We start from the raw sequence: 14,633 nt of genomic DNA, 5'->3' as shown, positions 1-14,633 counted from the left end.
GACCTGGAGCCAATGTGTTTGGCGACGATGATGAAGTGAAGGCCAGCCAACGAGAGCATACAGGTCACAGTGGTGGGTTGTATATGGGGCTTTGGTGACAAAACGGATGGCACTGTGATAGACTGCATCCAGCTTGTTGAGTAGGGTATTGGAGGCTATTTTGTAAATGACATCGCCGAAGTCGAGGATTGGTAGGATGGTCAGTTTTACGAGGGTATGTTTGGCAGCATGAGTGAAGGATGCTTTGTTGCGAAATAGGAAGCCAATTCTAGATTTCACTTTGGATTGGAGATGATTGATGTGAGTCTGGAAGGAGAGTTTACAGTCTAACCAGACACCTAGGTATTTGTAGTTGTCCACAAATTCTAAGTTAGAACCGTCCAGAGAAGTTATGCTGGATGGGCGGGCAGGTGCAGGCAGCGATCGGTTGAAGAGCATGCATTTAGTTTTACTTGTGTTTAGGAGCAGTTGGAGACCACGGAAGGAGAGTTGAATGGCATTGAAGCTCGTCTGGAGGGTTGTTAACACAGTGTCCAAAGAAGGGCCAGAAGTATACAGAATGGTGTCGTCTGCGTAGAGGTGGATCAGAGATTCACCAGCAGCAAGAGCGACATCATTTATGTATACAGAGAAAAGAGTTGGCCCAAGAATTGAACCCTGTGGTACCCCCATAGAGACTGCCAGAGGTCCAGACAGTAGGCCCTCCGATTTGACACACTGAACTCTGTCAGAGAAGTAGTTGGTGAACCAGGCGACGCAATCGTTTGAGAAACCAAGGCTACTAAGTCTGCCGATGAGGATGTGGTGATTAACAGAGTCAAAAGCTTTGGCCAGGTCAATGAATACGGCAGCACAGTAATGTTTCTTATCGATGGCGGTTACGATGTCGTTTAGGACCTTGAGCGTGACTGAGGTGCACCCATGACCAGCTCTGAAACCAGATTGCATAGCGGAGAGGGTGCGGTGGGATTTAAAATAGTCGGTAATCTGTTTGTTGACTTGGCTTTCGAAGACCTTAGAAAGGCAGGGTAGGATGGATATAGGTCTGTAGCAACTTGGGTCAAGAGTGTCACCTCCTTTGAAGAGGGGGATGACAGCAGCTGCTTTCCAATCTATGGGAATCTCAGACGACACGAAAGAGAGGTTGAACAGGCTAGTAATAGGGGTTGCAATAATTTCGGCAGATAATTTTAGAAAGAAAGGGTCCAGATTGTCAAGCCCAGCTGATTTGTAGGGGTCCAGATTTTGCAGCTCTTTCAGAACATCAGCTGAATGGATTTGGGAGAAGGAGAAATGGGGGAGGCTTGGGCGAGTAGCTGTGGGGGGTGCAGTGCTGTTGAATGCAGTAGGGGTAGTAAGGTGGAAAGCATGGCCAGCCGTAGAAAAATGCTTATTGAAATTCTCAATTATAGTGGGCTTATCGGTGGTGACAGAGTTTCCTATCCTCAGTGCAGTGGGCAGGTTCATTTAGGTTCAGTGAAGAAGAACCTTTAGGGTTCTGATCAAATAACCCTATGAAATGGTTCTGTATAGAACTTTTAGAGGTTCCATATATGAAGCAAGCGATAGAACCCTTTTTGTTTCGTTAAGGAACTTTTTTTCTAAGTTTGTGAGAAACCTGTTGAAACTAGCTGTCAGCTGACTGACAAATGGTGTATGCTCCCAGGAGGCCAAATAATTTTATCAGGAAAAGATTTGTTTTGGGAATTTTCTAAATACTTTCAATATTGTGTATTTCCATTTTGGTTCTATGCTTAGAAATGCCCGTCTGGAGCAAAAGATTCCAATTTCAAACGCTCCAAAACAGTGTATAAAATTCTAAAAACAGGCAATAATGGATAACAACTGAAAAATTATCTTTAATGAAAATGTATCTCAAAACAGTGATTTCTAAAAGATGTCCAGAGATTTGATTTATTCCGTCAGATTTGTCTAAAATCCTAAATGAATCAGGAATGAGCAGGGTCAGCTATACCATAAGGACCCCCTATTCATGTCTTCATTGCATGTAGTGCAACAAGACCACACATGGTCTGTAAAGTTCTCTACTTTTGATAGATTTAAACAAACAATATTGGAAGCACCATGGTATGGTCACAGTCACAACCATTAACTGTCAAATCCATCTGAATGATAGATTACAATAGAATATACATTTTGGTTCAAATATCTTACATTTAATTAGGATTTAGAGTTATAAAGCAATTTAGGAAAATCTAGATTGCTACTGTGTATAACACTTGAATGAAGAAGAAAAATGCAATTTATGTCAACTTTGTAAAACATGAACTCCGTCATATTTGTGTCTAACGTCAACTCCATCAGAGTGCTGAAAGATCTGAGAATGGATATGTTTTCATTAAGGATTTTCAAATGAATAATTTTCTATATTTTGCAAATGTTTGTATTGAACTTTTATTTTTAGAGGCTAAAATATGTCTGTTTTGAATATCTGTTAACAACTCCGTCAATGGCTTGTCAACTGATGGCTAATAACCATAAAGTTGTTTTTTTCGGTGTCAAAATTATGAACAAATATTTTATTAACTTCTCTGCAACATATGCTTAAACAATTGAAGCATTTGCTGTGCTAAACCTAAGGGATAATGTTTATTTTAGAAATGTTGTTTTAAGTTCTAAATCTAGTACAACATGCCAGAATGCTAACAAAATTAGCCCTGGAGCACTTAATAGGGCTATAAAACTAAAGAAAAAGATGTTTAGAAATTTGTATGACATATTTAAATAATCTAATGTCAGAATTAAACAAGCAAGGCCTTCAAACACTTGTTGAACAAAAATTGTACAAATAAAATGCCTTTTATGGTGTCTGATTGTCACGAATATCTTCGTCTTCAGACGATATAACGAAATCATCGTCGGAAAAGGTAGACCAATACGCAGCAGAGTCGATAGAGTTCATCTTGAACATTTAATGAAATTCAACACGAATACAAAAACAACAAACAAGAAAACGAACGATACACTGACAGTCTGCAAAGCAAAGCTCAACACAGCACAATCACCCACAAATCCCAAACACAAACACACCCTACTATATGAGACTCTCAATCAAAGGCAGATAGACAACACCTGCCTTCAACTGAGAGTCCCAACCCCAATTAACCAAACATAGACATACATTCACTAGACTCCCCATAGAAATACCTAAACATAAACCAACACCCGGAATTACTAAAACAAACACCCTTTTAACAAAACACACCACCCTGAACCACATAAAACAAATACCCTCTGTCACGCCCTGACCAAACTACAAAACAATTAACCTTATATACTGGCCAGGACGTGACAGTACCCCCCCTTAAAGGTGTTACCCCGGAAGCACCTTAACAAAAAAAATAAAAAATACCCCCAAACAATACCCAAAAGAAAATTTCCCCCTTACTAAAGGGAGGGAAGGGAGGGTGGCTGCCGTCAACGACGGCACTGTGCTACACCCCCCCTCCCCAACCCACCTATTTTTTGGAGGTGGCTCCGGCTCAGGCCGTTCCAGGCTGTCTGGGCAGTCTGGCAGCTCGGGGCAGTCTGGGCAGTCTGGCAACTCGGGGCAGTCTGGGCAGTCTGGCAACTCGGGACAGTCTGGGCAGTCTGGCAACTCGGGACAGTCTGGGCAGTCTGGCAACTCGGGGCAGGTCAGGGCAGTCTGTCCACTCCGGCAGGTCAGGGCAGTCTGGCCACTCCGGCAGGTCAGGGCAGTCTGGCCACTCCGACAGGTCAGGGCAGTCTGGCCACTCCGGCAGGTCAGGGCAGTCTGGCCACTCCGGCAGGTCAGGGCAGTCTGGCCACTCCGGCAGGTCAGGGCAGTCTGGCCACTCCGGCAGTTCAGGGCAGTCTGGCCACTCCGGCAGTTCAGGGCAGTCTGGCCACTCCGGCAGTTCAGCGCAGTCTGGCCACTCCGGCAGTTCAGCGCAGTCTGGCCACTCCGGCAGTTCAGCGCAGTCTGGCCACTCCGGCAGTTCAGCGCAGTCTGGCCACTCCGGCAGTTCAGCGCAGTCTGACCACTCCGGCGACTATTGACTGACGGGCAGCTCCGACGACTGTTGACTGACGGGCAGCTCCGACGACTGTTGACTGGCGGGCAGCTCCGACGACTGTTGACTGGCGGGCAGCTCCGACGACTGTTGACTGGCGGGCAGCTCCGACGACTGTTGACTGGCGGGCAGCTCCGACGACTGACTGGCGGGCAGCTCCGACGACTGTTGACTGGCGGGCAGCTCCGACGACTGTTGACTGGCGAGGCTGGGTTTACGCACCTGCCGTTTAGTGCGGGGAGCGGGAACAGGACGAGTCGGACTGGGTGGACGCACTTCCGGGTCCGCACGAGAGACAGGAGCTGGAAACCCAGGGCTATGGAGGCGCACAGCCGGTCTAGATCTTACCTCCTGCACAACCCGCCTTGGCTGGATGGAACTAGTAGCCCTGTACGAGCGGAGTGCTCGTACAGGGCAGACTGGGCTGTGCAGGGGCCTGATGGTAGCCGTGCGTAGAGCGGGAGTTGGGTAGCCTGGTCCTCGGAGGCGTACCGGCGACCAGATGCGCTGCGCAGGCATCCTCCTACCAGGCTGGATGCCCGCTCTAGCACGGCACCTGCGAGGGGCTGGAATAACTCGCACCGGACTGTGCGTGCGTATGGGTGAGATAGTGCGCTTCTCAGCAAAACATGGCGCTCCCCACCTCATACGCTCCTCCATATAACCACGGGTAGCTGGCTTCCGGCTCTTCCTAGGCCTAGCCAAACTACCCGTGTGCCCCCCCAAAAAAAATTCTTGGGGGTGCCTCTCGTGCTTCAACGCCAGTCTTGTCCCTCGGAAACGTTCCCGGTCCATACCAGCCTTACTCCTATCCTCTCTCTCGCGTACCACCTGTTTCCAAGGAAGGCGATCTTTCCCTGCTTGGATCTCCTCCCAAGTGTAGGAGCCTTCTCCCTCCAAGATCTCCTCCCAAGTCCATCTCTCTCGTTTGTCCTCCTCGAACGCCGTCTGCTCCTTCCTCTGCTGCTTGGTCCTTGAGTGGTGGGTGATTCTGTCACGAATATCTTCGTCTTCAGACGATATAACGAAATCATCGTCGGAAAAGGTAGACCAATACGCAGCAGAGTCGATAGAGTTCATCTTGAACATTTAATGAAATTCAACACGAATACAAAAACAACAAACAAGAAAACGAACAATACACTGACAGTCTGCAAAGCAAAGCTCAACACAGCACAATCACCCACAAATCCCAAACACAAACACACCCTACTATATGAGACTCTCAATCAAAGGCAGATAGACAACACCTGCCTTCAACTGAGAGTCCCAACCCCAATTAACCAAACATAGACATACATTCACTAGACTCCCCATAGAAATACCTAAACATAAACCAACACCCGGAATTACTAAAACAAACACCCTTTTAACAAAACACACCACCCTGAACCACATAAAACAAATACCCTCTGTCACGCCCTGACCAAACTACAAAACAATTAACCTTATATACTGGCCAGGACGTGACACTGATGAAGGTCACATAAATACAGTTAGTTGTATTTTATGGAAAAAAAATACATTTAGGTTGTTTCTTTACATGGTATGATAGCTGATACTTTGGTCTTTGTGGGGGAATTAAAAAAAAAAATAGCATGAGATTAGCTATAAAACTACACATTTTCCTCTCTGCCCCATGGCAAAAAGGGGGGGCCCTTGCTAGTACCATGCTGGATCACTGGATTAGCATTATCACAATATGTAATTACCAACTGGATTTAATAGGTAATTGAAATGACCAATAGTGAAAGTACAGCAAACACTCATTAAGAGAGCTCTACATAATTACATTACACAAAACAAGCAAGGATTAAAAACCATAACATCCCTCAGTAGAGAAAATTGCTCCCCTCAGTGTCTAATTTACATTTACTGCTACTTAACACTGGCTGTATATGACACAGGTAATGTTATGTAAACTCCAATCCCAGCAGATGTATTACATAATACTGGCACATACAGTACACTCTTAATACACTCACATTAACAGTGTTAGTGTTCATGTGAATGTATTAAGAGTGTACTGTATGTGCCAGTATTATGTAATACATCTGCTAGGATTGGAGTTTACATAACATTACCTGTCTCACATTCACCAATTAACCTTCTCTAACCCAGAAACTGTTCATGATGAAACAATTAACACGACAAACTGGGTTCTTCTTTATTTCCATCATACATTCTTCATTTAAATAATTAATAACCAAAGTGTGTTTAAAATTGGACATTGGTCAAATTGGGTACTGCAGTCCAATGTTAGACACGTGTGTACCTTTATTGCATCCCATAATACTTCTGCAATCAGGAATGCTGCTGCGTTTTTAATGGACATTTTTTTGAACATTTTGTTCGAGTTAAATATTGCCCACCACCATATCCTGTCTTCCCAACAGATTAGACGGGATCGATTCAGCTCTATTAAAGTGTGTTCCTAGCACAAAAAGCTAGAGAAACACTGCATCAGCTCCCAGAGGAAATCACTGTTGGGCTATTAGGCTCCACTGGTCTAATCAATCACACCTATAGAGTCTCAGTTCCATTTATACCATTAATTAACCTTGGCTTCAATCAAAAACAGTGGTACATTGCCCATTAATTAAATGTTAATTAATCTTCAAAGAACACACACACAAATACAAAAAAACACAAGAATAATGCAAAAGGCAAGTGCATACAAGTGAGAATAACAGCGATGACTGGAAAAAGCTAAGCCATACTTGGAACATGGAATTAATGGAATGTTTGAGTAGGTCTATGAGTCAGTAATAATAGCTTCCTGGAAAGCGGGCTTCTGGAAAGTCACTTGTGGATATGTCCAATAGACACCAATTGAGCTGATAGTATAGTCTATTACGGCAGACTAGATTGTCCTTCTCCTGGGAATTTAGGAAATGGGTGTTTATCAAGGCACAATTACAGGCCTGACAGCTCTAATGGGGGAGAGAACTCTTCAGTAACTTGTTACATTTACATTTACATCATTTAGCAGACGCTCTTACCCAGAGCTACTTACAAATTGGTGCATTCACCTTGTTTTTACTTAGTCACAGCCAACATTGGACATTTTTCAGTTTGGTTTCTATTTAAATTCCTAAAATCCTTCACATGAAATGAGTGGACCATGATTCATTTACATACTTCTAGAAATAGGGATGAACTAACTTTATATTCTCTAGTCTAAATACATATAGGTATACTACAAGAAGATGTATAAAGGCAAATGCTTCTACAAATGCTCTGTTGTCTGTTCTCTGTAATCACTCATAGGTAGATACTGTACATCTCTGTTGCTGAGATTAGTCCTCTAGCATTTCTCAGAAGTAGGTAACACCATTATCTTAGCTGCTTCTATCAAATTATTGTATAAATTCCCCATCAATCATGTTGGCGAACACAGAACTGCATCTGAAGGACTATGACAGCCAGTGGAGCAAAAACTGCTAAATGGTCATACTTGAGTAAAAGTAAAGATACCTTAAAAGAAAATGACTCAAGTAGAAGTGAGTCACCCAGTAAAATACTGCTTGAGTAAAAGTCTAAAAGTATTTGGTTTTAAATATACTTAAGTATCAAAAGTAAATGGAATTGCTAAAATGTACTTAAGTATCAAAAGTCAAAGTAAAAGTATAAACCATTTCAAATTCCTTACCAGACGGCACAATTTATTTTTTTGGGACGGATATCCAGGGGCACTCTACAACACTAATACATAATTTACAAACAAAGCATTTGTGTTTAGTGAGTCCATGTCACGCCCTGACCATAGAGAGCCTTTTATTCTCTATGTTGGTTAGGTCGGGGTGTGACTAGGGTGGGTAATGTAGGTTGTTCTATTTCGGCCTGGTATGGTTCCCAATCAGAGGCAGCTGTTTATCGTTGTCTCTGATTGGGAATCATATTTAGGCAGCCATTTCGCCACTGTGTTTTGTGGGATCTTGTTTTGTTTTTGTGTAGTTGCCTGTGAGCACTCCAGAACGTCACGTTTCGTTTGTTTGTTTATTGTTTTGTATTTGCTGAAGTTTCACTTTATAATAAAGATGTGGAACGCTACGTACGCTGCGCCTTGGTCCAGTTCTTACGACGATCGTGACAGAAGATCCCACCACAACAGGACCAAGCAGCGTGCCCAGGAGGAGAAAGTATCCTGGACTTGGGAAGAGATCCTGGACTTGGGAGGAAATCCTGGCAGGACAGGATCGCCTTCCTTGGCAGCAGACGCAAGGAGAGAAAGGAGGACAGCGACGACGCCGGGGTTCGCGGCCACAAGGAAAGCCCAAAGGACAGCCCCATTTTTTTTTTGGGGGGGGGGGCACACGGGGTGGTCGGCGTAGCCGAGGAGCGAACCAGAGCCAATCTGGGAGAAGAGGGAGAAATTGGAGGAGAGTGAACGGTGAGAGAGAGACCGTCAGTGAGTTGATGGAGAAATTGGAGGAGAGAGAAATGAGAGAGTTGTTGTGTTGGTGTATGATGCACGACATTCGCCCTAAGGAGCGTGTTATCTGTTTGATGCCACCTGAGTGAGCTCTCCGTACTCATCCTGAGGAGTATGCTAGCAGTCTGGTAAAAACTGTTTCAGCTCCACGCACCAGGTCTCCAGTACGCATCCACAGCCCTGTACATCCTGTGCCAGCTCTCCGCACTCGCCTTGAGGAGTGTATCATTTGTCCGGTACCATGTGTGCCGGCTCTACGCACCAAGTCTCCAGTGCGCCTTCACAGCCCAGTACGTTCTGTGCCAGCTCCCCGCACTCGCCATGCAAAATGTGTCATCGTTCCGGTACGATTTGTGCCGGCCCTACGCACCAGGTCTCCAGTGCGCCTCCACAGCCCAGTACGTCCTGTGCCAGCTCCTCACACTCGCCCTGAAGAGCGTGTCACCAGTCCGGTGCAACCTGTGCCGGTCCCACGCATCAGGCCTCTAGTGCGCCCACCCCCCCCAGTCCGGCATGTCCTGTGCCTGCTCCTCGCACTCTCCCTGAAGAGCGTGTCACCAGTCTGGTGAAACCTGTGCCGGTCCCCAGTCCGGAGCTTCCGGCGACGGTTCACAGTCCGGAACCTCCTGCGACGGTCCACAGTCCGGAACCTCCTGCGACCCTCCACAGTCCGGAGCCCTCCTTTGCGCCGGTGCCCAGTCCAGGCACGGTGTCCAGTCCAGCTCCAAGGCCGGAGCCTTCCTCTGTGCCGGTGCCCAGTCCAGGCACGGCGTCCAGTCCCGCTCCATGGCAGGAGCCTTCCTCTGCGCCGATGTCCAGGCACGGCGTCCAGTCCCGCTCCAAGGCCCGGAGCCTTCCTCTGCGCCGGTGCCCAGTCCGGGCGCGGCGTTCAACCCAGCTCCATGGCCGGAGCCCTCCTCCGCGCCGATGCCCAGTCCAGGCACGGCGTCCAACCCAGCTCCAGGGCCGGAGCCCTTCTTTGCGCCGATGCCCAGTCCAGGCACGGCTCCATGGCCGGAGTCCTCTTCTGCGCCGGTGCCCTGTCCAGGCACGACGTTCAGCCCGGCGCCATGGCTGGATCTGGGGTCTGGGCGGGGGTTACGACCTGCACCGGAGCCGCCACCAACGCTAGATGCCCACCCGGACCCTCTCCTATTGAGTCAGGTTTTGTGGCCGGAGTCCGCACCTTTGGGGGGGGCGGGGTATTTGTGTTTAGTGAGTCCATGTCACGCCCTGACCATAGAGAGCCTTCTATTCTCTATGTTGGTTAGGTCGGGGTGTGACTAGGGTGGGTAATGTAGGTTGTTCTATTTCGGCCTGGTATGGTTCCCAATCAGAGGCAGCTGTTTATCGTTGTCTCTGATTGGGGATCATATTTGGTCCCGTGTGGCTCAGTTGGTAGAGCATGGTGTTTGCAACGCCAGGGTTGTGGGTTCGATTTCCACAGGGGACCAGTACGGGGGGAAAAATGTGTGAAATGTATGCATTCACTACTGTAAGTCGCTCTGGATAAGAGCGTCTGCTAAATGACTAAAATGTAAATGTAAATATTAAGTCAGCCATTCCCCCACTGTGTTTTGTTGTGTTTTGTTTTTGTGTAGTTGCCTGTGAGCACTCCAGAACGTCACGTTTCATTTGTTCGTTTATTGTTTTGTATTTGCTGAAGTTTCACTTTATAATAAAGATGTGGAACGCTACGTACGCTGCGCCTTGGTCCAGTTCTTACGACGATCGTGTCAGTCCACCAGATCAGAGGCATTAGGTATGACCAGGGATGTTCTCTAAATAAGTGTGTGAATTTGTAACGTATCCGCTGGGAGGCGGAAAGCAAGTACAGGTGGTGAGTTTAATAATAAACGGAGCATCAAGCAATATAACCAATACGAGTTGCATATAGTTATGAAACACATAAACAATACTGACTGGGGAAAGAACCTAAGGGAGTGCCACATATAGGGGAGGTAATAAGTGAGGTAATGGATTCCAGGTGTGTCTGATGATGACATGCAGGAGCGCGTAATGATTGATACCAGGTGTGCATAATGATGGATCCCAGGACCAGTGGTTAGTATACTGGCGAGACGTCAAACGCCGGAGGGGAGGAGCGGGAGTAGACCTGGCAGAATTAGACCATTTGCTGTCAAAAATAACAACGAATACTTTTGTGTGTCAGGGAAAATGTAAGGAGTAAAAAGTACATTATTTTCTTTAGAAATGTTGGGAAGTAAAAGTTAGCAAAAATATAAATAGTAGAGTACAGATACCACAAAAAACAACTTAAGTAGTACTTTAAAGTATTTTTACACCATCGATGATAGCAGAATTGACATTACAGTATGTACCTGAATGCTACAAACCTATTGCCTGATGACCCATCCTGAATTTAATTCCGCTGCTCTATTCATCGCTACATACATTCAGTCTGAATTTTCCATCATAGAAGTTGTTTTTGTGACGTTAAAACGAGGGGCATTGTACAAAACAAATTAATCAGCAATTGGATTGTCTAACAAATCTAACCAATCAGAGTATCAAAGTTGATAACGTCATCATGTAGGCAGACTCTTCCTCAGCCCATCAGTTTCTGGGACCAATCAGAATGGTCAGAATGTGTTTGCATTCCAGAAGTCGTCGGGGAGGGAGGCAAATCCAGACTCACGGTTGAAAAGAAACGTTCGTGGGCGTGGCGTTTGGCTGGAGCGATGTGGATGGGTAGCCAGGCAAAAGAACTTAGAGAAATGGCTCAGAAATTATATTTTTTCACAATGCTAGATTCAGTCAACAGAACACTTCTTACGATGCTGCTACTCCCTTGGGAAAGTCAGATGGTAACCTTCCATAAAATACACTGCATTCCAAATGGCACCCTATTCCCTATGTAGGGCACTACTTTTGACAGGGCACTGGAAAAAATGAATACACTATATAGGGAATAGGGTACTGCCGCAGGTGTGACTGATTGCCTCGTTAACTCTCAAAACAATCTCATTGGTTAATATGTTTCCTGACCTACAGTATATAAAACCCCTGTTTCTTTCTGTTTGAGGGGCGGCTGCTCACGGGAGGTGATGCAGTCCAGAGGTAAGGTGGTTTCCGGGAGTATGGGGGAAATAGAGTCTCGTGAGTTTGATGAGGGTAACAAGATGGATGCTTGCCTCCTGGGCTATTTTGTTACTTTGATTGTTTGTTGCATGGTTTGTGAATGTTCCTGGGCCAGTGAGAATGGCCACTGCTATAAAGGTGAACTTGTAAACCATTCCCTATTATTTATTAAATGCTGAAGCTGGTCCTTGGTTTGTACTTCACTCTGCCTGCTCAACTCAAATCCAAAAGAACCTGTCACTTTCCCACCTCTTGACATTTGGCGTAGTCGGCAGGATCTGGGCCACTGAGTGGGCAGTTGTGGAGTAGAGTAGTTTGTTTGCTTTTGACGTTTGTTTCCCTACAGGATGACCTATGTAGTCTGGTAGTCCTGGGAGTGGCAGGGCCGAAGATGGAGCTTTCCCCTATTGTTCTCTAGGAAGACCCAGCATGTCCGAACTGACCTTGACCATTTTGAGGTGCCCTACGGGTGACGGCTCAGCAGCCCTGAGACATGGTGTACATTGTGACATGGTGATGCTAAGGGGGTTAGGAGTCCAAGACGGCACTGCCATGACTGCCAGACGGGGTGGTCCACTCAAGTGGGTGATGGGTGTGGCTGTAATTATGGAGGGGGAAGAGTTCAGGAAGCACCCTCCGGTACACAGATGATTTAGGCGGCAATAAGGGGCTGAGGAGATTCTGGATCTATCCCCTACGGCGTTTCCATGGTTTGCTTACCTAATCTATGCCTCACTGGGAGTCCAACCATACAGATGAACATGTCCTCATAGAATAGTAACAATATTATATATACAAGTCCCACTTCCAAGACCACCTGCAGCACCCACCTCCTCTGTCTGACATGCCAGCACTGAGAGATGCAAGAAATCCCCCATAAGACTCTTTGAGTCTCCTCATCTAAGTTGTGTGTAATTGTTGTATGTAATTTTGTATTTATTGATGTTAGTCCATACCTATGTATTTCAGTGTCTTACTGCCATGTGGGTATATTAAAAAATGTCAAACTTGAATGGACCCATGAAATAGAATACTGATCGAACTCATAACAATGTCTTTGTGAGAATCCTGCGCACACACACACACACATACACAGTAAAGTGGCAGTGTAGCGCCGATGAATGCAGAGCATGTTTTGGGGTTAAGTGCCTTGTCCAAGTGCCCAATGGTAGGAGATGTTTCATTGGCTGGTGTTTCTCTGTCAAGGAAAAACGATTACTCATTGAGATTCAGTGAGTGAGACCATAGTTAGCTTTCTGAGGACATCAGGACAGGTCTTAATTGTCTCCCCCTGGTGGATAGATCAAGATGCTCCATCCTCAATCTCAAGTCTCTTCAAAGTTAAAGGTTCCCTCACAAATTGACAGTTTGACAGTTTACAAGGGACAGCTTCACCAGTCAGACTGTCTAATTGAGTGCCTCATCTGTTGAAGTGTGCAGGAGACCTATTGTAAAGTTACTACTAGACCGTCTGCTACCCATTACAAGCATTTGTCTTCATAAGGATGCTTCCTAGAAAGCATGAAACACTTTATTATACTCATCTTATTTACATTTAAAATATATTTACATGAGTGCATTGAACTGCAGTGTTTCCATTGTGATAAAACCAGACGAACCTGGGGGCTCTTAAATTGCTGAGCAATATGTAATTGATGGGGAGGCTAATTTCCATGTATATAATCCCATTTGCCAAAAAATGGGCCGTACAGCATGGTAGATGTGTTTGGATCCCTGTATCATTACATTATACTTAACCTAACATAGCAGGTGTAAAAGAAGCCTGGGCTGAGTCCACACATCCGTTTTTCAGGGGAAAGGGAATTTAGGTTGAAAATACTGTATCCTTGAAAACTGGAAACATCCGCTTTCTACCAATGCCGCTAAGGGTGGGTGCATTATACTAAGTCCGAATCTAGAAGCCTAGGAGGGAACACTGGAGAGGCCCAAATATTGTTTTGGTGTGTAATTCTACACGTTTCCCCCTTTTATCCTTCTTGTTCAACAGACTATAGCTTCCCCCAAATGTATTCAGTTTATTCAGTGCTGAGAAAGAAAAACAGTGCAGGCCTTTTAATTGGGAAGTGCAAGTGCTGATATTTATAATGAGGAGTAATAGACTGTTCCATTCGCTTTGTTTGTTATTCCCAACTGAAATATTAGGTGCAAACTTTGCTCGGATGAAAATGCTTATTAGTGAAACTATTCTAAAGGGTCGCACTTTATAATCTTAACGCTGCAGTCTGTAATTCAAACAACAACACAACAGTTGCCTAGTCACTTTATTTTGGTAAACATACCTCGAAGACTGTTAAAGGGCTCACCATTTGAGGACAATGTGATATTCTGTACATACAGTTGTAACAAGTAGCAAAAAGTTTAGCCTCACAAATGCACCCCAGGTGATCTTGATGGTGTATTTAAGTGTCTCTCCCATTTCTCTCATTGGCCTTGAAAAGGGCTTCTTGCTTGAGGCCTCGCTGTGTCACTGGAGAAATGGGAGCGTGACTGATTAGTGCATCATCACTTTTTTTCTGATTTCCTCTTTCATTAGCATTCCAGAATCCATGCTAAATACTCAAGAAGCAGCCTTGGGTTTTTATTTAACCATTAATTTAAAATCAAATAGTGCAACACAGAAAAATCCCAGAGGCTGAATCCAAGTATTACACAACTACTGTAGTCTAATTATCAGTATAAAAAAAGACACAAAGAAATATAAATTAGAAATATGTCGTGCTCTCTGCTTTACAACAGCAGAATCCTCTGAGAGCAGCTTGATCTCACAAGCTCTTGACGATATTCTTTTTTTTAAATGTAGAAATGTAACATTCTTTATGGGAGACATGCCTTGTAAAAATAATCACATTCACTCAACAAATTTAGGACTTCAAGGATGCAAGAACCGTGTAGGGTTAAGGTTAGATAATAAACCCTGTGTGGTTATGGTCAAGGTATGGGTTAGGTACAGGTTAATGAAACAGAAAGAACACATTCTGAAACCAAAACAAAACCAAAACTAAAACATGTGCATGGTTGTT

Source organism: Salmo trutta, chromosome 10, assembly GCF_901001165.1.
Source record: "Salmo trutta chromosome 10, fSalTru1.1, whole genome shotgun sequence".
In the NCBI taxonomy this organism is placed as follows: domain Eukaryota; kingdom Metazoa; phylum Chordata; class Actinopteri; order Salmoniformes; family Salmonidae; genus Salmo; species Salmo trutta.
Note: the sequence above shows the minus strand (reverse complement) of the source record.